The 25,734-nt window shown below is 41.1% G+C and overlaps 1 protein-coding gene across 1 annotated transcript in view; it reads right to left on the bottom strand.

Annotated features, from left to right (window-relative positions):
* The window catches only part of LOC127585021 (zinc finger and BTB domain-containing protein 7C), a 155,717-nt gene extending 131,116 nt beyond the window's left edge, over positions 1–24,601 (bottom strand). Inside the window, exon 1 of the mRNA XM_052042142.1 lies at positions 24,341–24,601. The gene's annotated coding sequence lies outside the window, so the exon portion shown is untranslated. The remainder of the gene's footprint in view (positions 1–24,340) is intronic.
* Between the last annotated feature and the right edge of the window lie 1,133 nt (positions 24,602–25,734).

Consider the following 25,734-nt stretch of genomic DNA (forward strand, 5'->3'; position numbering starts at 1 on the left):
CCATTTTCATTTAACAATTTAGCTAATTCTTCTTTAAGTACCTCTGATGATTAGCCTCCATAACTCTGGAGGAGGGAATTCCAGAAATTCATTTTCCTGTTCAGATAGAAGTTCAAGAAATTCCTTTGGTCCTCAGTGGAAACAACTCAATATTTATCCTATCATGCTCCCTTAAATCTTTTATGTTTGAATAGGGTCCCCCCTCACTCTTTCAAACTCCAAAGAATACAGACCCAACCTGTTTAGCTTCTTTTGATGGGACAATTCTTTCATGTCAGGAATTAGCCTGGTGAATCTCCTTTGGACTGCCTCCAATGCTACTATATCCTTAAAAATAGGGACCAAAAATGTGCACACTACTCCAGGTGTGCCCTCAGCAACACCCCATACAATTGTAATAATACTTCACTATTTCTAAACTCTACCTTCTTTCAACAAAGGCCAATGTGCAATTTGCCTTCTTAACTACTTGCAGCATCTGCCTGCTGATCTTTTGTGATTCATGCACAAGAACACCTAGACCCCTCTGCACTTCATTCATTTGCAATCTCTCTCTATTTGGATAATTGTAAGCCTTTGAATTCCTCTAATCGAAGTGTATGACCTCACATTTTCCCACATTAAACTCCATTTGCAAAATTTTCACCCACTCACACAGACTATCTATATCCTGTTGCAGAGTCCAAATATTCTCACCACAGCAGCCCCTAGTATCATTGGCAAACTTGGATATCTCACATTCTGGCCCTGCCTCCAGATCATTTATATAAATAGTGAATAATTCAGAGCCAAGAACTGATCCTTGGGGCACTCCACGAGTTGCATCCTACCAGCCTGAAAAGGACCCATTTATTCTGACTCTCTGCCTTCTATGTGATAACTAGTCTTTAACCCATGCTACCACACTTCCCTCAAAACCATGAGTTCTTAACTTGTGCATCAACCTTTTCGATTAAATGCCTTCTGGAAATTCAGATACACTACATCTACTGATTCCCCTCTGTCTACTCTGCGTGTTACCTGTTGAGGAATTCTAGCAAATTTGTCAGATACGATTTGTATTTCATAGAATTATGTTGACTTGATTTAATTATACTGTTTTTCTAAACATCTGTGAGGAGGATGAGCAAACTGACCATGGCAGCATGATACAGGAAGCTATTCAAGTGAAGGGAGTTGAAAGGAACATGCTTGTAGTGAGCATAGCTTGGGGGACAGACACACATCTTCAGCCAGGAGAAAGAAACCCAAAAAGCTCTGTTGCCTACCCAGTGCCAGGGTGAAGAACATTTACTCTAGGTTGGAGAGAAACCTGCAGTGGGAGGGGGGAGGATCCAATTGTCCTGGTCCATGTAGATACCAGTGACATAGATAGGCCTAAGAAAGAGCTTTTGCTGAGATAGGGTGAGCAACTACATGTTAAAATTTTAAAGCAGAGTTATGAAGGTAACAATTATCCAAGCCACAAGTAATTGGCACAAGTTTAACAGGATCAAGGTGATGAATGCATAGCTGAACAATTGGTGTGAGAACAGTGGGTTTTGATTTGTGGGCAATGGCATCAGCACTGGGGATGGAGAGAATTGTTTTGTTGGGACAGACTGCACCTGAACCATACTGGATCAAAATTCTAGCAAATCATATAAATAGATCGGTAAATAGGGCTTAGAACTAAATTATGGGCCTGAGGAAGGGGAAAGAAAAGTCCCAGTGGAGAGAAATCAAGAATATGCGAGAAGAACAACAAGGAAAACGATTCGGATAAGTATAAACAGTTTGTATCACGAAGGAACAGAGCACACAAACAAAAAAATGCATTAACAAGTATGGTCCAGGCAAAAATGGCAGTAATTTAAATAGGCCTGTTATACAAAATAAAAATGTTAAGGGATGGGAGTTCAAGCAATAAGAAGTTTAACAAATCAATAATAACAGGGTATCTTCTCTAGCCACAGGCAAGGTATAATAGAGTTCTCGCTAGCTCTAGTATCCTCTCTAGCTGTGGATTGTCTACATGGATCTTAGTAAGGCGTTTGATAAGTCCCTCATGGTAGGTTCATCCAGAAGATTGAGATGCATGGAATCCATCATGCCTTGGCTGTTTGGATTCAGAATTGGCTTGCCCATAGAAGACAAAGAGTAGTGTCAGTAGTATTTATTCTGGTTGGAGGTCCATGACTAATGATGTTCCACAGGGATCCATACAGGGGCCTCTGCTGTTTGTGATGTATATAAATGACTTAGATAAAAATGTGAATGGGTGGGTTAATAAGCTGACAGACAATACAAAGGTTGGTGGTGTTGTGGATAGTGTAGCAGATTGCCAAAGGATACAGCAGGATATAGATCAGTTGCAGATATGGGCAGAGAAATGGCAAAAGGAGTTTAATTCAGACAAGTGTGAGGTGTTGCTATGGGAGATTGGGAGATCAAGTGTAAAGAGAAAGTACACAGTTAATGGCAGGACACTTAAAAGTGCTGATAAACAGAGGGATATTGGGGTCCAAGTCCATAGCTCCATGAAAGTGGCTGCACAAATTGATAGGGCGGTAAAGAAGGCGTATTGCATGCTTGCCTTTATTTGTTGAAGCATTGAGTTCAAGAGTCAAGAAGTAATGTTGTAGCTTTATGTAATGTTGTAGCTTTATAAAACTCTGGTTAGGCCGCATCTGAAGTATTGCATTCAATTCTGGTCACCCCATTATAGGAAGGATGTGAAGGCTATGGAAGAGAGTGCAGAAGAGGATGCTGCCTGGATTAGAGGGCATATGCTATAAAGAGAGGTTGGACAAACTTGGGTCATTTTCTCTGGAGCAGTGGAGGCGGCAGGAATCTCTTGCCCAGGGTCGTAATGTCTAAAACTAGAAGGATGCATTTAAGATGAGATGGGGTAAATTCAAAGGAGATGTGCAGAATAAGTTTCTGAGAGAGTGAGTGGGTTCCTGGAATACTTTGCCAGGGGTAGTAGTGGAGGCAAATACAATAGAGACGTTTAAGAGATTCTTAGATAGGCACATGAATATGCAGAGAATGGAGGAATATGGACTTTGTGTCAGCAGAATTAGTTTAATTAGGCAGTTAATTACTAGTTTAATTAATTTGGCACAATATCATGGGCCGAAGCATCTGTTCCTGTGCTGCACTGTTCTATGTTCTAAATGAGAGAGCATTGACACAGAATAATGAAAGGGTGAGTGAAAATCAAAGTGTAATAGAAAGAAGCAGAAAATATAAGCAAAAATGCACAACAGAAATTAGAACTGGAATGAGTAATAATTAGGGTCATAGAGTATTGCAGCACAGCATACAGCCTTCTGTTGTGTATCCATCTGTACTAATCCCATTTTCAGGCACCTGACCCATAGTCATCTATGCAGGGGTGATTCAAGGGCTTATTTAGATACCTACATGTTGTGAGAGTGTCTGCATCCATCAGCCTTCCAGTGCATTCCAAATTCCAACCACCCTCTGTGTGAAAAAAATTCTTCCTCCAGTCCCCACTAAAGTTCCCACCCCTTACCTTAAATCCTGTAGCTCCCTACCAGGCAACATCCTGCTGAATCACCTCTGCACCCTCTCCAAACCAATCATTTCCTCCCATTGTATGATGACCAGCTGAAGCCAAACCAATGTTTTACAAGGTTATACCATAACCTCTCCGCCCACATATTCTACATCTTGGCTAATGAAGGCAAGTATCCCGTATGCCTTCTTCACCACATTATCAAACTGTGCTGCCACCTTTGGGGATTCTTTGACTTGTACATCAGGGTTTACTCTGTCCTTCAATACTCCCGGTCCTAGCCAGATAGTGTTGTTGATAGTGAAGCTGCAGGACATATAAAATGAATGTTCAGGCCCTTACCTTAACTCTATGCCCTCTGGTTTTATTCACCTCTACTACAGGGAGAAGTTTCTTACTATAAATCCTATCTACTCAACATTTGATTCTATGCCCCTCATAATCTGTACACCTCAATCTGGTCACCCCTTAGCCTCCTCCGCTCCAAGGAAACAATCCCAGCCTATCCAGTCTCTCCCCATAACTAAAACATTCCATTCCAGACAATATCCTGGTGAATCTCCTCTGCACCCTCTCCAGTGCAATCATGTAGGCATGGTAGTGTAACAGTTAGCATGACACTATTACAGTGCCAGCGATCGGGTTCAATTCCAGCCACTGTCTGTAAGGAGTTTGTACATTCTCCCCATGTCCGCACGGGTTTCCTCCTGGTGCTCCGGTTTCCTCCCACATTCCAAAGGTGCACGGGTTAGAAAGTTGTGGGCATGCTATGTTGGCGCCAGAAGCGTGGCAACACTTGCAGGCTGCCCCCAGAATACTCTATGCAAAAGACGCATTTCACTGTGTGTTTTGATGTACATATGACTAATAAAGATATCTTATCCTGTCCTTCCTTTAGATTCACTATCAACGCCACCACCAATTTTTAATCATCAGCAAATTTATTAATCATACTACCAACATTCAAATCCAAATTGTTAATTTTATAATGTTATAATTAAGTCTTTAACTAATTTAACTTTAATTAAGATTTTAACTTCCACATAGATTGTGCAAATCAAGTTGGTCGAGGCTGTCTTGAGGAGGACTTCATAGAATGCATCATGATAGCTTTTTTGAACAGCATGTTAGTGAACCTACTGGGTAAAATGCTATCTTAGATTTTGCAATGAGACTGGTAAAATTAACGATCTTGTAGTTAGGGATCCTCTTGGAAATAGTGATCATAGTATGATTGAATTTCTCATACAAATGGAGGGTACAATAGTTCAATCTAAAACCAGTGTATTATGCCTAAACAAGACAGACTACAACAGGATCAAAGAGGAGTTGGCTAGCGTAGACTGGGAACACAGGCTATATGGTGGGACAGTTAAGGAACAGTGGAAGACTTTCAAACAGATTTTTCCAAGGTGCTCAACAAAAGTATATTCCAGTTAAAAGCAAGGACAGTAAGGGTGAGGAGAGCCAGCCTTGGATAACTAAGGAAATAAAAGAAGGCTTCAGGCTAAAAGCTCATGCATACAAAGTCACCAAGGTTAGTGGGAAACTGGAAGATTAGGAAAACTTTAAGAAGCAACAAAGAACCACAAAGCAAGCAATAAGGAAATGGAAGATAGGTCATGAAAGTAAACTAGCACAAACTAGAATTGATATTAAAACTTTTTATAATTATATGAAGCGGAAAAGGGTGGCTAAAGTGAACGCAAGTCTCTTGGAAGATGAGAAGGGGGAATTAATATTGGGTAATTGGAAATGGCCAAAGCGTTGAACAACTATTTTGTGGTTAACAAAGGGACGTCATCATTTCAGGTTAAGACGCTACATCAGGACTGAGAGTGTAACATGCTAAATAAAGATGTTATGGATGCGATGGGAGGTGAGGACCTCGATAAAATCGCTGTCACTAAAGAGGTAGTGATGAGCAAACTAGTGGGCCTAAAGGTAGACAAGTCCCTGGTCCTGATGGGATGCATCCTGGGTACTAAAAGAAATGGCGCAAGTTATAATAGATGTATTTGTGATAATTTACCAAAATTCCCTGGACTCTGGGCAGGTCCCGGCAGATTGGAAGACAGCAAATATCATGCCACTGTTTAAAAAAAGGATGTAGGCAAAAGGCGGGTAACTATAGGCCAGTTAGTTTAATGTCTGTAGTCAGGAAACTGCTTGAAGCTAACATTAGGGAATAAGTAGTGAGATATCTGGATAGAAGTAGTTCCATCAGGCAGACACAGCATGGATTCAGGAAGGGCAGGTCCTGTTTAACGAACTTATTGGAGTTCTTTGAGGATATAATGGCAGGCACGGTAGTGGCATATAATGGCTTTGAGGATATAGTGGGCAGGCACAGTAGTGTAGCAGTTAGCGTAACACTTTACAGCACCAGTGACCCGGGTTCAATTCTGGCCACTGTCTGTAAGGAGTTTGTACATTCTCCCCGTGTTTGCGTGGGTTTCCGCCGGGTGCTCCGGTTTCCTCCCACATTCCAAAGACGTACAGGTTAGGAAGTTGTGGACATGCTATGTTGGCGCCAGAAGCATGGCGACACTTGCGGGCTGCCCCCAGAACGCTATGCAAAAGATGCATTTCACTGTCTGTTTCAATGTACATATCACTAATAATGAGTGCATGGATAGAGGGGAACAGGTGGATGATGTATACTTGGATTTCCAGAAGGCATTCAATAAAGGTGCCACATAAAAGACTTATCTATAAGTTAAGGATGCATGGAGTTGGGTGTAATGAATTAGCATGGATAGAGGATTGGTTAACCATAGAAGGCAGAGACTTGCAATAAATGGGTGTTTCTCTGGTTGGTAATCAGTAGTGAGCAGGGTGCCACAGGGGTCGGTGCTGGGCCCACAACTGTTCACAATATACAATTAATGATTTGGAAGAGGGGACAGAGTGTAGCGTATCTAAGTTTACTGATGACACTAAATTGAGTGGAAAAGAAAATTGTGTAGAGGATGCAGAGAGATAAAGATAGGTTAAGTGAATGGGTAAGGGTCTGGCAGATGGAGTACAATGTTGGTAAATGCAAGGTCATCCACTTTAGAAGGAAAAATAGAAGATCATATTATTATTTAAATGTGAAAGATTGCAGTATGCTGTTGTGCAGAGGGACTTCGGAGTGCTTGGCATGAATCGCAGAAGGTTGGTTTGCAGGTGCAACAGGTTATCAAGGCGGCAAATGGAATGCCTGTCTTCATTGTGAGAGGCAGAAGTTAAGGGCAGGGAGGTTACGCTGCAACTATACAGGGTACTGGTGAGGCTGCACCTGGAGTACTGCATGCAGTTCTGGTCTCCTTATTTGAGCAAAGATATACTGGCTTTGGAGGCAGTGCAGAGGAGGTTCACTAGGTTGATTCTGGAGATGAGGGGTTAGCCTATGAGGAGAGATTGAGTCTCCTAGGACTATATTTGCTCGAATTCAGAAGAGTGAGAGGGGATCTTATAGAAACAGATAAAATTTTGAAAGGAATAAGTAAGATAGAGGCAGGAAGGTTGTTTCCACTGGTTGGTGAGACTAGAACTAGGGGACATAGCCTCAAGATTCAGGGTAATAGATTTAGGACAGAGATGAGGAGAAACTGCTTTTCCCAGACAGTAGTGAATCTGTGGAATTCTCTGCCCAGGGAAGCAGTGGAGGCTACTTCATTAAATATATTTAAGACACAGTTACATAGATTTTTGCATAGTAGGGGAACTAAGGGTTATGGGGAAAAGGCAGGTGGGTGGATCCGAGTCCACGGTCAAATCAGCCATGATCTTATTGAATGGCAGAGCAGGCTCGACGGGCCAGATGGCCTACTCCTGCTCCTATTTCTTATGTTCTTATGTAACAGTAAGTGTTGCAGCATCAATCCCAGTTACCAACTACAAAGGGCAGTTACTGGAATGAGCTACCAGAGGAGGCTGTGGAGACAAGAACAGCGACAAAATTCAAGAGACATCTTGATGGGTAGTTGAATAAGCAGGTCACAGAGGTATATGGAATTAAGTAAAAGTGAGATAAATGGAGCTCTGGGCCAACTTGTTCCTGTTGGCATGCAGGGCAAGGCTGGTAGGAGTAGGGAACCCTGGCCGATGGAGGATATTGAGGGTCAGGTCAGGTAAAAGGCGGCAGCATATGTCAGGTATAGACAGTTGGGATCAAGCAAATCACTTGAGGAGTATGAGATGTAGGAGCACAGCTAAGAAAATCATGAAGGCAAGAAAGGGACACAAAATATCCTTGGCAGATAAGCTAAAGGAGGATCCCAAGAGATTCTATAAGTATATTAAGAACAAAGGGGTAACTAGGGAGAGAATAGGTCCCCTTAAGTATTAGTGCAGCCATCTACCTGTGAAGCCAAGGGAGATGAGCGAGGTCTTAAATGAATACTTATCATCGGTATTTACCATGGAGAGGGTCATGGAAATTAGGGAAGAGAACAGTGACATCCTGAAACATATCAACATTACCAAAAAGGAGGAATTAGCTGTATTGAGGCCCATAAAGGTGAATAAATCCCCAGGGCCTGAACAATTGGACACAAAGACTGGAGAGTGGCTAATGTTGTACCTTTATTTAAGATAGGATATCTTTATTAGTCACATGTACATCGAAACACACAGTGAAATGCATCTTTTGTGTAGTGTTCTGGTGGGCAGCCCACAAGTGTTGCCACGCTTCTGGCACCAACATAGCATGCCCACAACTTCCTAACTTGTACGTCTTTGGAATGTGGGAGGAAACTGGAGCACCCGGAGGAAACCCACGCAGACACGGAAAGAACATACAAACTCCTTACAGACAGAGGCGGGAATTGAACTCTGGTTGCTGGCGCTGTAAAGCATTACACTAACCGCTACACTACCGTGAGAAGCCAGGGAACCACAGGCTGGTGAGCCTAACATCAGTGGTGGGAAAGGTACTGGAGGGGATTCTGAGAGACAGGATCTATCTGCATTTGGCAAGGCAAGGACTGATTAGGGATAGTCACCACTTACAAACCAATGTTACTCTCACTGGAATGTAGGAGGCTGAGGGGTGATGCTATAGAAGTTATGTGAAGCATAGATGGGATAGATAAGAGTTTTTTCCCCCCAGTGTAGGGGAAATCTGGAACTTGAGGGCATAGGTTTAAGGTGAGGGGGAGAATTTAAAGGAGATCTGAAGGGTACATTTTTCACAGAGGGTGGTGGTTATCTGGAATGAGGCACCAAGAAGGTGCTAAAGCAAATCCAATTACAACATTTAAGATATCTTTATTAGTCACATGAACATCGATGCATCTTTTGCGTAGTGTTCTGGGGGCAGCCCGCAAATGTTACTACGCTTCCGGCACCAACATAGCATACCCACAACTTCCTAACCCGTATGTCTTTGGAATGTGGGAGGAAACCGGAGCACCCAGAGGAAACCCACGCAGACACAGGGAGAATGTACAAACTCCTTACAGATAGGAGCTGGAATTGAACCTGGGTCACTGGCACTGTAATAGTGTAACACTAACGGCTACACTACCATGCCTGCCCCTTTTAAAAACATTTAAAAGGTGTTCAGACAGGTTCTTGAATAGGAAAGGCATAGAGGGATACAGACCTAATGCTAGTAAATGGGATTAGCATACATATGCATCACAATCAGCTTGGACGAAGTTGGCTGAAAGGACTGTTTCTGTACAATTCTATGATCCTGTGACACAGTAAATACACTTTCCCTATAAACCTGCTTCTTGCCAAATTATATTCACTCCATTTTACCCCAGTTAATTGAATTCTCAGCTTCAAATCCCTCAGTGAATTCTGTTACAAGTTTTGGTGTTGGTGTTACTCTCGATACTTTCTTTAATATATTGTCATTGGACTCTCATATTCGTGGGTGCTGCATTCATTATGAGGCAAGCGTTCATCTCTACTGCTCATATTTTATGATGATGATCCAGGCAGTGATAGGATTGAAGTTGTTTATTGTAACTACTAGGTAGTTTTATCTTGTGTGTACAGCTCTGTTTCTCCTTCTTTGCGAAAGTCTGATTAGCAGTTTAGTGAAAAAGACCAGATTTGGCAATGAGATAAATAGGAATAATGAAATTAAATGGGTAAAAAGATGGTTCTAGGTTTGGCTTGGATACGAGGTCTGAAACACAAGGGGAAAATATTTACAGGAATAAGGCTCTACAGGGATCACATAAATTGACAAATCCACTGTGAAGTAATCATCCTAAGTATGTCACTGCTTTTGAAAGATGGTCAGGCTACTTATTTTTAAAAATACAATTGCTGACTTGCAAGCCAACAGAACTCTACAATGATTTTTTCTTTTGTCCTTGCTGGAACATAAAATTGTTGTAATTCATTTACACAGAACACAAGAAAATAGGAGCAAGAGTAGGCCAGCTTGCCCTCAAGCCTGCTTCACTATTCAATACAATTATGTCTAATCTGCCTCAGGCCTCAACTCCTCTTCTCCATTAGTTTCCCAATCTTTCAAAAAATTTATCTAGCTCCTCCTTAAGTACCTCCAGTGATCTACCCTCTGCAGCCTCTGTAGAAGTGAATTCCAGAGATTTACCTCTCTCTTCATGAAGAACTTCCAGAAAATCTGAAGCATCTCAGTTTTAAATGTCTGCCTTCTTACCTTTTAATTCTGTTTCCTTGTTTAAGGCTCTTCCGCTAATGGAAACATCTCAAGATCTACCTATGCAGATAAGATAATACAAGATCTACCTATGTTCTTATATGCCTTCTTCACTTCTTTATCTATCTGTGCTGTCACTTTCAGGGACCCTTGGATTCAAGGTCCCTTTTCCTCAATACTCCGTAGAGCCCTACTATTCATTGTTCAGAACTGACACTTATCAGTCCTTCCAAAGTGCATCACCATGCACCTTCAGGGACAAATTTCAACTGTCATTGCTCTGCACATTTACCAACTGATCAGTATCATCCTGTAGCCTATGAAGATTGTCCTCATCATCAATATGAATTTTCATGTTATCTGTAAACTTACTAATCATACTTTCTACATTCATATTCAAATCATTAATGTATATAATAAACAGCAAAAGGGTCCTAGCATCAATCCCTGATCTCAGACTTCCAATCACCATCACCCTCTGCCTCATTCCCATGTGGGACCTTGTCAAAGGCCTTACTGAAGTCCATGTAGACTACATCAACTGCACCCTCCTCATCAATACATTGTTACCTCTGCACAAAAATTTAATCAAAATGGCCACACAGAATCTCACTCTAATAAAGACATATTGCCTATCTTTGATTAATCCCTACTTTTCTAAGTGTAGATTAATCCTGTCCCTCTGAATTTTTTCCAATAATTTCCCTTTCACTAATATTAGACTCACAGCCTGTAATTACCTGGCTTATCTCAGCTGCCCTTCTTGAATAAGGTTATTCAGGCCTAAAAGAGTAATTTCAACTCTACCCATATTTTTAGAAAATGCAGTATCTTGCAGCTACTCATCAAGCACCTTTCCTGATTGCTGTTTTCATGGAAACAAAAATACTAAGAGGTAATGGCCAAGTAGATATTGTGAGTTTTTCCCAACTAAAGTCAAAATTTCCCTGAATTCACCCAATGAGGTAACAGCAGAGAATACTGAAGATGCATTTGTGGCATGGATTTCTAAAAGCTTCTTGTGAAAACACAGACCCAGCAAATTGGTGGCGAAATAATCTTGTTTACAATATGGCTCCTTCAGTTATTGGGCAAGACTTGCTCCCTGTACTACATGCAATTAAATTGTAATCCCATGCTTCATAAAAATCAACAACAAAAAAAAATCACAGAATCTAATATTTGCCTCATTTGATCGATTCAAATTGATTGTTCATTTGATGACATATTAACATACTCTGATTTACTATGGTTAAATGCCAACAAATGGACAGAGGATTGTAATCAAGCAGTTAAAACACTAAAATATAACGCAATCAGGTGTTATTTAACTGTAACAACAGTATGAGAAAAGGATTTGACTTCCAAACCAGGACAAATGGTTCAGCGCTGGCACTGGCCAAAACAGGGCTACTGTTCAGAAAAAGTTATCAATCAACAACCACTAAAGAAGATAAAAAGATAGAGAGAAAGTGAGGGAGAGAGAATGAGAGCACAGACAGAGGGTGTGTGTGCATATATATAAAAGAAACTTTCTAAATAACTTCTGAGCGTGTGTGTAAAATTTCCAGTTTTAAAATGGGATGGCAATGAAAAATACTTTGGGAAGCCCTGGGCTAAGTGGAAATTGCATTTATGTGATATAATCGGAAAAATCAACGTTTGCTGGAACTTAAGCCTTTAAAGAAACTAGGTCCAAGTACAAGAAAAAAGCCAAAGATCTTAGAAGTAATTCCACATGCAGGGCATCAAATACAAGAATGTAGCACTTGTGGTAACATCGAAACAACTTGTGAACCTTTTTCCACACTGGAGACTCAAGAGATTCTGCAGATACTGGAATCTGGAGCAATACACACAAAATGCTGGAGGAATTCAGCAGGCCAGGCAGCATCTACGAAGGGAAATAAACAGTCAAAGTTTCGTGTCAAGATCCTTCATCAGGACTGGAAAGGAAGAGGGCAGAAGCCAGAATAGAGAGGTTGGGGGGGAGGGGAAGGAGCACAGGCTGGCAGGTGATAGGTGAGTCCAGGTGAGAGGGGGAATGTAGGTGGGATGAAAGGGAGTGATGCAACAAGCTGCGAGGTGATAGTTAGAAGATGCAAAGGCTGAAGAAGAAGCCTTACATCAGATATAATTTGCTACTGAACCCATAAATCATCCCCTCCTCCTTGCCTCCACTGTCACATCTCGTCTTTAACTCTTCATCCATTTTGGTTAGCAAACATGCAGAAGATATGAAAATTGGTGGTGCCGTGGATAGTGTGTCTATGGCTACAGCAGGATAAAGATCAGTTGGAGGATTGGGCGGAGGATTAGCAAGTGGAATGTAATCCTGACAAGTGCAAGTTTGTTCATTTTGGGAAGTTAAGGGGAGGGCATATACAGAAACTGGTGGGGTCCTAAGGAATGTAGATGAACAGGGAGACCTTAGGGTATAAGTTCATAGTTCCCTGAAAGTGGCAACACAGATAGATAGGGTGGTGAAGAAGGCATATGACAAACTAGGCTTCATCAACTGAGGCATAGAATATAAGAGTAGAGATGTCATTTTGCAACTTTACAAGACACTGATTAGGATGCACTTGGAATGTGCATTTCTGGTCTTCACACTCTAGGCAGGATATGATGTGCTGGAGAGGGTGCAGAGGAGATTCACTAGGATGTTACCTGGATTGATGGACTTAGTTATGGGCTGAGATTGAATAGGCTGGGCTTGTTCTCCCTGGAGCAAAGGAAGCTGAGGGGTGACATTATAGAGGTATATAAAATTATGAGTGGCACAGATAGGGTACTCTTCCATGGTACAGTGTCATGGTATAGGTGGGAGGGAGAATCAGAAATATTATCACTGACTTACGATGCAAAATTTATTGCTTTGTGGCAACAGTAGTGCAAAGATATAAAATTACTATAAATTACAAAATAAATAAATAATGTGACAAATAAAAATAATGAGATAGTGCTTATGGGTTCATGAACTGTTCAGAAATCTGATGAGCAGAGGAGAAGAAGCTGTTTCTGAATCGTTGAGTGTGGGTCTTCAAGCTCCTGTATCTCCTCCCTAACGGTAATGAGAAGAGGGCATGTCCCAGACGGTGAAGGTCCTTAATGATGGATGCCACCTTCTTAAGGCACCACCTCTAGAAAATGTCCTCAATGGTGGGGAGGGTTGTGCCCGTGATGGAGCTGGCTGAATCTACAACCCTCTGCAGCCTCTTATGATCCTATACATTGGAGCTTCCATACCAGGCTGTGATACAACCAGTAAGAATGCTCTCCACCATACATCTATAGAAATTTGCAAGTGTCTTTGGTGACATATCAAATCTCCTCAAACTCCTAATGAAGTAGAGCCACTAGCATGCCTTCTTCGTGATTGCATCAATGTGTAGTGCCCAGGACAGATCCTCCGAGATGTTGACACCCAGGGACTTAAAGCTGTTCACCCTTTCCACTGCTGATCCCTCAATGAGGACTGGTACATGTTCTCCCGACTTCCCCTTCTTAAAGTCCACAATCAATTCCTCGATCTTGCCGACATTGAGTGCGACGTTGTTATTACGACACCATTCAACCAGCTGATCTTTCTCACTCCTGTATGCCTCCTTGTTACCATCTGAGATTTTACCAACAACAGATTTGAAGGGGATCTGAGGGGAATGATTTTTTTTAAAACAGAGAGCAGTTGTTATCTGGAATACAGTGCCAAAGGAGATTGGGGAATCAGATACAATCACTATGTTTCAGAGGCATTTGGACAGGCACTTGAATAGGCAAGGCATAGAAGGATACTGACCTAATACAGGCAAATGGGATTAGTATAGATAGGCAAAACAGTCACCATAACATAATAGGTCAAAGGACCAGTTTCTGTGCTGCATGACTCTATGACATTCCCTCCATCAGTAGGTGGCAACACATCAAAGTCCCCTCAGTTTCTTTCTATTCTTCCTTTGCCTGTTTATCTGGTTTTCTTCAATATGCTTTATTTGCCTGGTTCTTTAAGTTAAGACATTAAAAGATTTTAAAAAATAAAATTATCCTTATCTTTAAGTTAAACCCTTTGTATGTTAGGTTTATCTAAGTGGAAGACATTTTTCTGAGAAAATTGAGTTGTGTTGGGGCTTAAAATGATATTAATTAGTTCTGATGAAAGTTCATTGACCTGAAACATTAACCCTATTACACCTTCAACATTGCTGCCTGACATGCTGAATAGTTCTGCAGTATTTTGGTTTTATTTTATAGATGAGTGGACATCAACACACACACACACACACACACACACACACACACACACACACACACACAGTGGGCAGGCAATGTGTAGGACATATAAAACTTCAAGTTTTATTACTGTGCTACCTAGAGGTGTTTAAAAACTGTGGGGTCTTTCATTACGACTTTTACTTGTAAGAAATAAAAAAGATTTTGGATTTGGTCTTGCTACAGGTAACCAACATGACTAAAAGTGATCCAATATAAAGGGAAAGTAGCTGATGTTTTTGACTTCATAGTCAACTGTTCTTTGTGACTTGCCTTTTTTTTAAGTTCGTCCTGCAGATTCTATTAGATACACATTTTCACTATTTTCAACTGCTATGTACAAGTGCAGCAAAGAGCATCAAGGCTATGAAATATCATGAAAATCTGACATTGTTTAAAAGAACTCTGGCTTCATTTGAAATCTACCACATCTTCAAATGCATCATCATGTGTGTTAAATTTAACATTTTGGAAGATCATTTCCTTCACTTGCCACGCCTGCATCCTTCATCAGTTACAAATCTGTCCAGCACCTAGAAGAACAAATATTTGAGCAAAATTTCTATGAAGACATCCCAGCAGTTACCATATAAAATCATATTAAAGCCAGAAAATATTCTCAAAAATCATTCTCCTTTGGTCTAAATAATTTTAATTTCTAAAGAACAAAATTCTATGGGAAAAATGTTAAAAGAGTTCTGAGATAAACATTTGCTAATATGACAAGTGACAGGTTTATGGCCACCTCTCCCATTAAGAGCACATCATGCATTTCGATCATACAATCCTCCCCTTTCCCATGCCCTATAATGCCCCATGCAGTCTCAAGATATTTTCAACCAGAAGTCAATGGAGCTTATTTGCCAATCAAAATAGAAAAGTACTGTTCCTTCCCATGCAAACAAAATATCTTCCAAGATGTATTATTTTATTTTTAAGATACAAAATGTCTGCTTTTAATTGCTGGCTAAGTCTAACCTTCAACAATACCAGTAAATTGTTGAGCTCGTTCAATACTTACATCAATATCAAAAGCAACTCATTCACTTCAATCCAATTTATGATTATAAATTCAGCTTAAACATTTGAACTTTGCAAAGGGGCTTTCTTCCACAGAGACCTCCTTGGGAACATACTGGGAGCCAAATGTAATGGCAAAAAAATTAGTGCAGGGATTTCAATGTATGATTAACCCATGCATGTTGATCCTGTGCTGCCAACATCCTAGTTTTGTGGGTCACTGGTTGGACACAATAGCAGTGAGCCAATATCAAGAATTTCTAATTCTAGTTAAAGCTACCTTTTAAGACTTAAATCTAGTCTGGTTCTAAGAGGCGAGTTGCAATATTGTAGGAATGGATGCTCGCAAATGTGCAGGAGATAAATCTGGCCTGGAAATGATACAACATAGGACCCTGGCTACATGGAGAACTTGATAGAGAAGGTGAAAAATAGGATTGATGCCTTCTATCTACAGAGGCACAGAGGATCCTCAATTCACATGGTCGCAAGGCAGTGTGGGCAGATAGTAAGGCCACAAGCATATGGATGTACTAATACAAGAAATCAATAACCCCTCACAATTGGTTAAGATCTATAGTGTATCGTCCAATGTCATTTCATCTCAACTAAAATTCTCAGAGAGTGCTCAATTCATCACACCCCAACAATGCACTTACCAATAATCTCTACAAATAAACACCTGTAATAGCCTTGCCATCAAAAGAGATTGTACATCATTCAGTGACATACCTCCCTTTCTACTGCAGGACAAGATGGCACCTAACCAGAAGAATTAAGAAGCTAACTAGAAGGGACAGGGCACCTGTATACCCTAACACACGAGGGAGTGTACTGATCACTTTTGCTACAGTTGTTGATGAGGACCTGACCAGCAGTGGAACTGAAGCCACTGGAAATGATGCTCTCCTCACATTTAATCCCATTTGCAGAGGAGATTCGCTAGGATGTTACCTGGTCTAGAGGACTTTTTGCTATGGGGAGAGATTGTTTAGGCTGGGCTGGTTTTCCTGGAGTGGAGTTGTGACCTGATAGAAGTATATTTAATTATGAGAGGCATAGATGAGACAGATATTCAAAATCATTTTCACATGGTAGGGACATCAAAATCAAGAAGTCATAGATTTAAGGTGAGAAAAGAGAGTTTTATTGGTATTGGTTTATTATTGTCATTTGTACCAAGGTACAGTGAAAAAAGGAGCTCTGAGGGGTAAGGTTTTGTTTTTACACAGACAGTGGCTGATATTTGAAACATGCTGCCATTGGAGGTGGTGGAATCAGGTACAATTACTGCATTTAAGAGGCTAATTACGACACTTAAGACAGACGTTTAATTTGCAAGACACAGAAGGATACGGTCCTAATTAGGTAAATGGAATTAGTGTAGATGGGCAAAAAGGTCGGCATGGTCATGGGGCCGAAGGGCCAGTTCCTGCACTGTATGACTCTATGACTTCTGATATCCCACTTTCCCTTTCACCCACATCCTCTTCTACATGGATGACATAAGCATGCACCTTTTACTTCCACAAAATACAAGACTCACATTAGGTAACAAAGAACTGCAACGTAACCAAACAGTAGAGTAATAGTAATGACACAGCATTGAAGGTAACATACTATCAGTCTGTTTCACATGTTGCCACCAACTTAGATACTGATACCATGCTTAATTTAGGAGTTAACATCACAGCAGATCTGCATGTGCCAACAAATGCAGCGGGACCAAAGAAATGGCAGACGAACTGAATAAGTATTTTGCATCAGTCTTCACTATGAAAGACACCAGCAACATGGCAGAAATTCAAGAGAGTCAGGGGGCAGAAGTGAGTGTAGTCACTATTACTAAGGAGAAGGTGCTTGGGAAACTGAAAGGTCTGAAGGTGGATAAGTCACCTGGACTGGATGGACTACACCCCAGGGTTCTGAAGGAGGTAGCTGAAGGGATTGTGGAGGCATTAGTAATGATCTTTCAAGAATCACTAGATTCAGGAATGGTTCTGGAGGACTGGAAAATTGCAAATGTCACTCCACTCTTTAATAAGGGAAGGGAGGCAAAAGACAGGAAATTATAAACCAGTTAGCCTGACTTCAGTGGTTGGTAAGATGTTATAGTCAATTATTAAGAACGAGGTTTCAGGGTACTTAGAAGCACATGATAAAACAGGCTGAAGTCAGCATGGTTTCCTTAAGGGGAGATCTTGCCTGACAAATATGTTGGAATTCCTTGAGAAAGTAACAAGCAGTATAGACAAAGGAGAGTCAGTGGATGTTGTTTACCTGGATTTTCAGAAGGCCTTTGACAAGGTGCCACATAAGGCTGCTAAACTAGACAGGAGCTCATGGTATTGCAGGAAAGGTACTAGCATGGATAGAAGATTGCCTGACTGGAAGAAGGCAAAGAGTGGGAATAAAGGGGGCCTTTTCTGGTTGGCTGTCGGTGAGTAATGGTGTTCCGCAGGGGTCGGTGTTGGGTCTGCTACTTTTCACGTTATATGTTAATGATTTGGATGACGGAATTGATGGCTTTATGGCCAAGTTTGTGGATAATACAAAATTAGGTGGAGGGCAGGTAGTGTTGAGGAAGCAGGGAGTCACAGAAGGACTTGGACAGGTTGGGAGAATAGGCAAAGAAGTAGTAAATGGAATACAGTGTAGGGAAATGTATGGTCATGCACTTGGTAGAAGGAATAAAGGTGTAGACCATTTTCTAAATGGCAAGAGAATTCAGAAATCAAAGGTGCAAAGGGACTTGGGAGACCTAGCGCAGGATTCCCTAAAGGTTAACTTGCAGATTGAGTCAGTAGTAAGGAAGGCAAATGCAATGTTAACATTCATTTCAAGAGGACTAGAATATAAAAGCAAGGATGTAATGCTGAGGTTTTATAAGGCATTGGTCAGACCGCATTTGGAGTATTGTGAGCAATTTTGGGCCCCATACCCAAGGAAGGATATGCTGGCATTGGAGAGGGTCCAGAAGAGGTTTACAAGAATGATCCCGAGTATGATAGGGTTAATGTATGTGGCTCTGGGCCTTTACTTGCTGGAGTTTAGAAGGATGAGAGGGGATCTCATTGAAACCTACTGAATACTGAAAGGCCTGGATAGAGTGGACATGGAGAGGATGTTTCCTGTAGTGGGAGAGTCTCAGACCAGAGGGCACAGCCTCAGAATAAAAGGACGTGCCTTTAGAACAGAGATGAGGAGGAATTCCTTCAGCCAGAAGGTGGTGAATTTGTGGAATTCATTGCCACAGACAGCTGTGGAGGCCAAGTCATTGGGTATATTTAAAGCGGAGGTTGCTAGGTTCTTGATCAGTAAGGGTGTCAAAGGTTACGGGGAGAAGGCAGGACAATGGGGTTGAGAGGGAAAAATAAATAAGCCGTGATCAAATGGCGAAACAGATTTGATTGGCCAATTGGCCTAATTCTGCTCCTGTCTTATGGTCAAATCAGGCATGTGCCCTTAGAGATGCAACTGGATGGCACAAAGAAAAACAGAGTTCAGGGAAATGGGACAATTGAAATAGGGTGAATATTTCCTCTTGTGAGAGCATTTGGATCTGGGGGTCATTGTATGAAAATAATGGGGCACTGTTATATCTGCCTCAGGGATCTCAGGTAAGAACAAATGGAGCATGCTTCAGAGGAAGGCTAAAAGAGTCAAAATACGCAACAAGTTAGCCAGCATCAATGGAAAGAGAACCAATTAATATTTCTTGACAATGACCTTTCACCCAAATTACAAAATGTTAGGGATACAAGATCAACTATAAATTCTAACTCTGTTTCCCTCTCCACAAATGCTGCTTGGCCTGCTGAGTATTTCTGGTGTTTTCTGTTTTTATTTTACATTACTTGCATCTGAGCACCATGGAAGTGCTTTGGGATATCTGACAGAAAGCTAGAGTTCAATTGCAAAGAACATGGAGTGCTCTAGTACCTACTTGACAATGGGCTTTTGCACAGATCTTGTAATTCATTCTTTCCAGTGTGGAAGTGGTGCATTACCAAACATTTGATGCTACAACTTCCATTGAATCAGAAGCAATAGCCACCCACTGAATATGTGCTGTTCAGACTACCATCATACATGGTCTACTTCCTTTTGTGCAAGCTAACACTGCCTATGACCATGACCATGGAATTATAGTGCACAAAGGGGTATGCAGGGCATCACACAAGCCCAAGTAGCTCACTAGAATAGGTGAGGTGGCAATATACAGAATGTGTGGCCACGGCTCCAGAGAACACAAATGTACTCTTTACCATTTCACAAGTCAATTCAAACTGCTGAAGCACACACCATGATAGTATAGCCTGAAGTCAAGCCTTCTAGGCCAGATCACTTTCCAAATCCATCTGCAGTTTCTCCAATGAACAGCAGGAATCTTTCACCAGGTACACTGCAGCCACCAGATAGCATTTTTGTACAACCACTAGAGCAGAAAAAGACATGGAAGACAAGCAGTAAGGAATACAAAAGAATTATTTATCTTTTGTGTAAACAGTGGCATAATTTAATGCATCAGTGAATGGAAGTTGCAACTTCTCCAAGAACAGGTGGAGCAGAAAGGTGTTGTTTAGATTACCTATTCGTGCAGCTTCCCTTCTCATGCTCATATTCCTCCACGTTCATCATTAAGCTGATGTCAAGGGTTGTCCCCTCAAGATATCAAGGTATGCAGAATGGCAGCAAGTCACCATTAATTTTTATTAGCTTCGATCCCAAATGTTGCAGGGATCATCCGTAGCAAAATCTGCAGCAGAAGAATTGTTTCACTACTAGTCTGTTCCAACAGATTTCCTGTGGAAGTATGGTTTTTTCATTGAATATATGCTGCCCTCATGTGTGTGGGTTGTGTGCCAGAGCTATCAGCCATGTACTCAGTAGATAGTCCCTCAAAATTCAGAGTCATCCTCTGATTTGCCCTGGGGCTCAAATGACAATTGGCTCAGTTGACTGCAACAGAATGAAGGGAACATGACAGGTGCTAGTAACTCTGCCCATTAAACTGCATTATTTGCTTTTCATGATTAGATACCATTTGGTGTTGGAGTTGCTTTTGGTTTCGATATGTAGAAAAGTTAACAAGTGGCATGTGCAAGGCATCAATAGCATTCTATGTTGTGAGGGAAGCTGCACTCTGATTTCTGAGAAGAGAGAATGAAATATAGACAGGTCTCTATTCAAGAGTGCTTCAGTGATTTCCAGTACATAATAATGGATGGCAAGTTGTGAAATATTGCAAGTATCTTCAGTTTGCAAGAAGTCAAATGTAAAACAAGCCATTGCACAGATTAGATCGACAGCCACTGGCAATGCAATACTCACCCTGCTGAGGTTACAAATGAGAGGGCAGTAAGTATTAGATTTTAGAGAGGTCATCCATATCAGGTTGCTGACATGCAACACATTGTTCAATGCAGATGTTCAATTAAGATAATTGTTCCTGTACAAATACTGAGACCTTTCTACCTCTCCCCCCACCCCTTGGATGCCATTCTACTCATTCTCCAGTCATGCCGCAAAAGGTCCTTCAGTGCTTCCCTGTTTATACCACTCCCTTTAAATGATCATAAAAGCACCACACACTCGTACAAAGAACATTTAAAAAATGCAGGAGTACTTACCATTATCCACCATTCAGCAAATTCATGATTGACCTTTATGCTCATGGCTAACTTCCTGAAGTAACCCAGTTATTGCCAGCAACAACTAAATTAAGTAAACCAGTAATTAACCCAAATGTTTTGGATGACCCCTTTAAATAGCACTGGTGGGGACTCCTTCCTGTTATTGAATGCAAGTTCAACTTTGAGGTTAAAAGAGGGAGTTGGCTGGACCACAGAACTCCAAAATTGCAGAGTATGTATCTGCAAGCTGATTGACATTGCTTATTCTGCAATGCACCCAGTGGATGTTCACTGCCTGCATGTCATTGCCTGGCCAACCTGAAATTCAAAGTAATTTTCCCCAAAGTGTACACAAGTACTATAGGCAATGTTCTGGGCATTTGGGCATTCACAAAAACAAAGACAGTAGTAGTCCTAATAATCTGATTGTCTTTTCCACCATCCTCAAACCAAACAACCTTTAACATAGCAGGTCCAATGGAGCTGGCTCTGGCCGATGGTTCTCAATCCATCAGTTCATCCTCATTGCAGAATTGAAACCCCAATTCAAGAAGGTTTGTAAAGAGCAAATTAGGAAGGTATAGGAGAAGATAAGTAACCTATAATTATTTAGTCTTAGTCTTATATTTTTAATTAAATGCTTTCATGTGTTTTAGTTAACTTTATTTTTAAAATGCATAAAATTGAAAAGTAATTAAAAATATTAAAGTTTTTAAAAAATATTTCTGAATATTAAAGACATTTAGAAACTACTTTAATGGCTTGCAAGGCTCTCAGTTGGCAAACTCAGCACTCCCCCAAATGTTTTGACAGCTGTCAGGGTGCTTAGGGATGGTGTCTCTGCACCATGATGCCTGTGCCCCAGTCACCATGCAGATAACACTGCCAGGCTCCAGGGTATGAAAGACCTGTGGAACAGATATTCTGCAGTGGGCCCAGGTAAGTGTGAGTGGGGGGGTGGTAGCAATTCCAGGCAGTTGCCTCAATCCAGCATGATCTGGCTGGTAGAACTAATTCCAACTATGCAAAAACTGTATATTTTCATAACTAATACTTTTTTTCCTCCATTCCACATTCCAAAATAGATTCCTTCAAATCTGCTTGTCCCATTGCACAGTTCTTCCTTTCATCTGTAACATTATTTTGGTTGTTCTCTCTCCACACATGCTGTCTGACCTGCTGGGTATTTCCAGCATTTTCTTTTATGTCAGATTTCCAGAAATTGTACTGTTTGGTATCTCACAGTTCCAGCGTAGTTTGCTTCTTCTCTCTGCTGTTTTCACTCACCTCCTATTTGCATCTTCTGCAATTAAAAAGCCTTCACTGCCCTCTTTCAGCCAGATACAATGTCACCAGTTTAGCCAATTTTAGAAGCAATATGGGTAAATGCATTTGATAGTTCACAAATATCTACTATCATTCAGTCCATATCCAAAGATTGAATAAATGAATTGAACAGACACAGCACATATATATGCAGATTTAGGATTTTGTCCAGCAGCTTCAAGTGATAAACACAAGAGACTGCAAATGCTGAAATCTGGAGCAACAAACAATCTGCTGGAGGAACTCAGCAAGTCGAACAGCATCTGCAGGGGGAAAGAAATTGTTGACATCTTGGGTCAAGACTCTGCATCAGTGTGCAGCAGAATGGAGTTCCTGCAGCAGACTGTGTGATGCTTCAAATGGTACTTTGATTCATCATAATGATTGCTGAGAATGTTGTCTTGGACAATGAGACAAAATTCACCTGTCCCTCCTCAATATCCAGAAAGAAGATGATGTTATTTGCCCTTTGCCATGCTGCTGCCTCTACTGCTTGGGACCACTTTTTCCTGCCTACCTAGAATAATTACTCAAGTTGACCCATCTTTTTTACATACTCAGATGTTGGTGTTTCCGTGGAGTGAACTATGGTGTATTCAGCCATATTTTATATATATATTAGCAAATAGCCATAAGGAATAAAGAACAACCACTAAAAAGGAAATATCAATTTTTTTAAAAACAATTTTACCAACAAATGTTAAAAAAAATACATCACAAGCTCATGTTCAAAGACAGTGTCTATTTCTCATTTACTAACCAAAATACATTAGGCATATCTGGATCTCCAAATGATCAACAGTTATATTGGACAACATTGTCCTAGAATGAACCTTGATACAAGTCTGCTTTCCAACCCCTCAGTTTTCAAATTGTTGCCATGTCCAGTTAACTCAACAAACGTGATAAATCCTTTAGCAGAACATCAAAGAAAATAAATATATCCACTTCAGTAAATACTAAGATAAACAAATCCCTAACTCTCCCCTTTCACAACCCTTATATGTATAGTGCTATTTCAGAATAACCGCTCCCTTATTAAATTCAATCAACTTCTCCAAACTGCCCAACTCTTAACCATTCGGTTGATTAATAAAATTCCTGAATGCTACCCCAAATCGTTGAAATTAACCCCCGACAAACTGCCATCATCGTGTTATCCATCTTATGGCTAGGCACTATAAGCTGCTAGATAAGTTAATTCAGTTCTCAAGCTGATGAAATGGGGTACTGACAGTACTACAACTACGGTAACTCCAGGTTACAGAGAGAAAAACACTTTGGCGGCTGTCAGTGGTCACATGTAACTAATTACCAACTCCATGAGATAGTGGGGACTTCTAGGGCTTGTAGAACCCCGTTCCAGCAAGCAGTCAGGGGAAATGATAATAAAACAAATGAAATACTATTTAAATTATTGAATCAAATCTTTCGTGTAGAATGCTTCCACAACCTAGGCATTTACATTATTGGAGAGTCCTGTGACACACCCATACCTGCGAATCTTCTCCAATACAACCACTGACAAGCTTATTCCAGAAATCAGATATCTTACAGGTTCATATCTTACATACTTAACACTGACAAACTCGTTTCCTCTAGATTAGCTGGTGAATTTATAATTTATCGCCTGTTTATATGTAAAGCAAATTGCGGGGCAAACTCCCTCAATCCTCTGTCTCAGACCACTTAGTGTCATTTTCCTTGGTTTTTTCCAGATACGCTTGTCCTACTGACAAGCCTCCTCAATCCCCGGGAAAGAGTAACTCCATCTCAAAACAATACCTGATCTATCCAAAACTGAAAATCTCCCTGCACGCTTCCCTTTAACCTACCAAAAATAAAAACCCTTCCATCCTGACAAGAGAAGTTTATCAACAAATACAGCAACAATTTTCGCAATAGAAGAAGCACACACAGATATGTAGACAGTACCTGTTGTGTCTTCTCCAGTCAGTGTTAACTGCTGTTATTTATTTTCCCCTTCAGATTTTTTTTAATTTCTCTTCCCTCCATCAGTCCACAATCCCTGCTGATGGTGTGTCAGTGAATCAGGAGCCCGGATGAATGTGTGTGCCTCCACTCCTCTCCCCTCCCCTCCCATCTCCTGCAATTATAAAAGATGTGGTTGCTAAGAGAGGTGAGGGGGGGGAAACCTCACCCAACCTTACAAAAAAAGGAAAAAAAATACATATATTGTCCTTCCACTCACGTAACAGCCTAACTTCACAGACAGAGGAGAGAGGTGGGCGGCCGTCTGGGGGCGTTATTGATGGACAGCAATGACAGCCAATTACTGAGACGAAGCGCGCGTCCACCCTGTCCCGCCCCTCTCCAACCGTCCCTTGGGGGCGGGAGATTTTCGCCAATTGGAAAGAAGCAATCGGCGAGTCGGTGAAGTTGTTGGCCGGTCCCGCAATCCCACCGTGCGTCCCAAACCCACCGCCTCCATCTCAGCTCCTGCGCAGGCAAGATGGAGAGCAGCCAATCAGGGCCAAATGAAGGTGGGAATTGGTGCCGACGTGAATCCCATTGGACAACAAGCCTATTTGATAGACAACATCATTAACGAATGAAGCGAAAGAATGCAATCGGACAAGCTGCCCGAGTGTGAACCAATGAATGGGGCGAATGGTATTGCGATGTCGTGACCTGGGTGTCGAAGTCGCCTTCAGAATATGATCTGAAGGTAATGGAAAACATAAACATCGGGAGCAAAATGCTCCCCATGCTGCAAAACCTAATTAGCGACAAAAATGCCAGAAAACACTCAGCGGAAAATAGGCAGAATTTGCACAAAGATATGCAGTTAAACTTTCTGGTCAATGGTCATACATCATAACTGGGCGCAGTCAGAGATTTAGCTTCTATAACAACTAAATCCAAGAGAGTAGAGAAAGATCAAAAAGCGAGAGGTCTGTGATGGCTGAGGGCACGTTATACAATTATAATACATCGGCAATAACTTACATTTTATGGCATATTCGACAAAATTTAATATCCAAGATACTTCATAAAAGTATCATTGAACAACATGTGACCCAAGCAGCGTATTAGGGAGGATGACTGAAATAGAGAGGTGAAGGCATAATTAGAGGGAGTTATGAAATTTGGATGAAAGGTGATCAACCTGACTTGTTAATTCTGTTTCTCTCTCCACCACTGCTGCTTCAACTACTGAGTATTTCCAGCATTTTATTCTTATTTCCAAAGGTTTGGACTTTAGCTACTGAAGGCATAGCCAGCAATGGCAGAATAAATTTGTGGTTCATCATGAGTTTGGTAATTAAATGGTAATCAGTTTATTATTGTTCCACGTACTGAGGTAC

Source organism: Pristis pectinata, chromosome 2 (assembly GCF_009764475.1).
Source record: "Pristis pectinata isolate sPriPec2 chromosome 2, sPriPec2.1.pri, whole genome shotgun sequence".
In the NCBI taxonomy this organism is placed as follows: Eukaryota; Metazoa; Chordata; class Chondrichthyes; order Rhinopristiformes; family Pristidae; genus Pristis; species Pristis pectinata.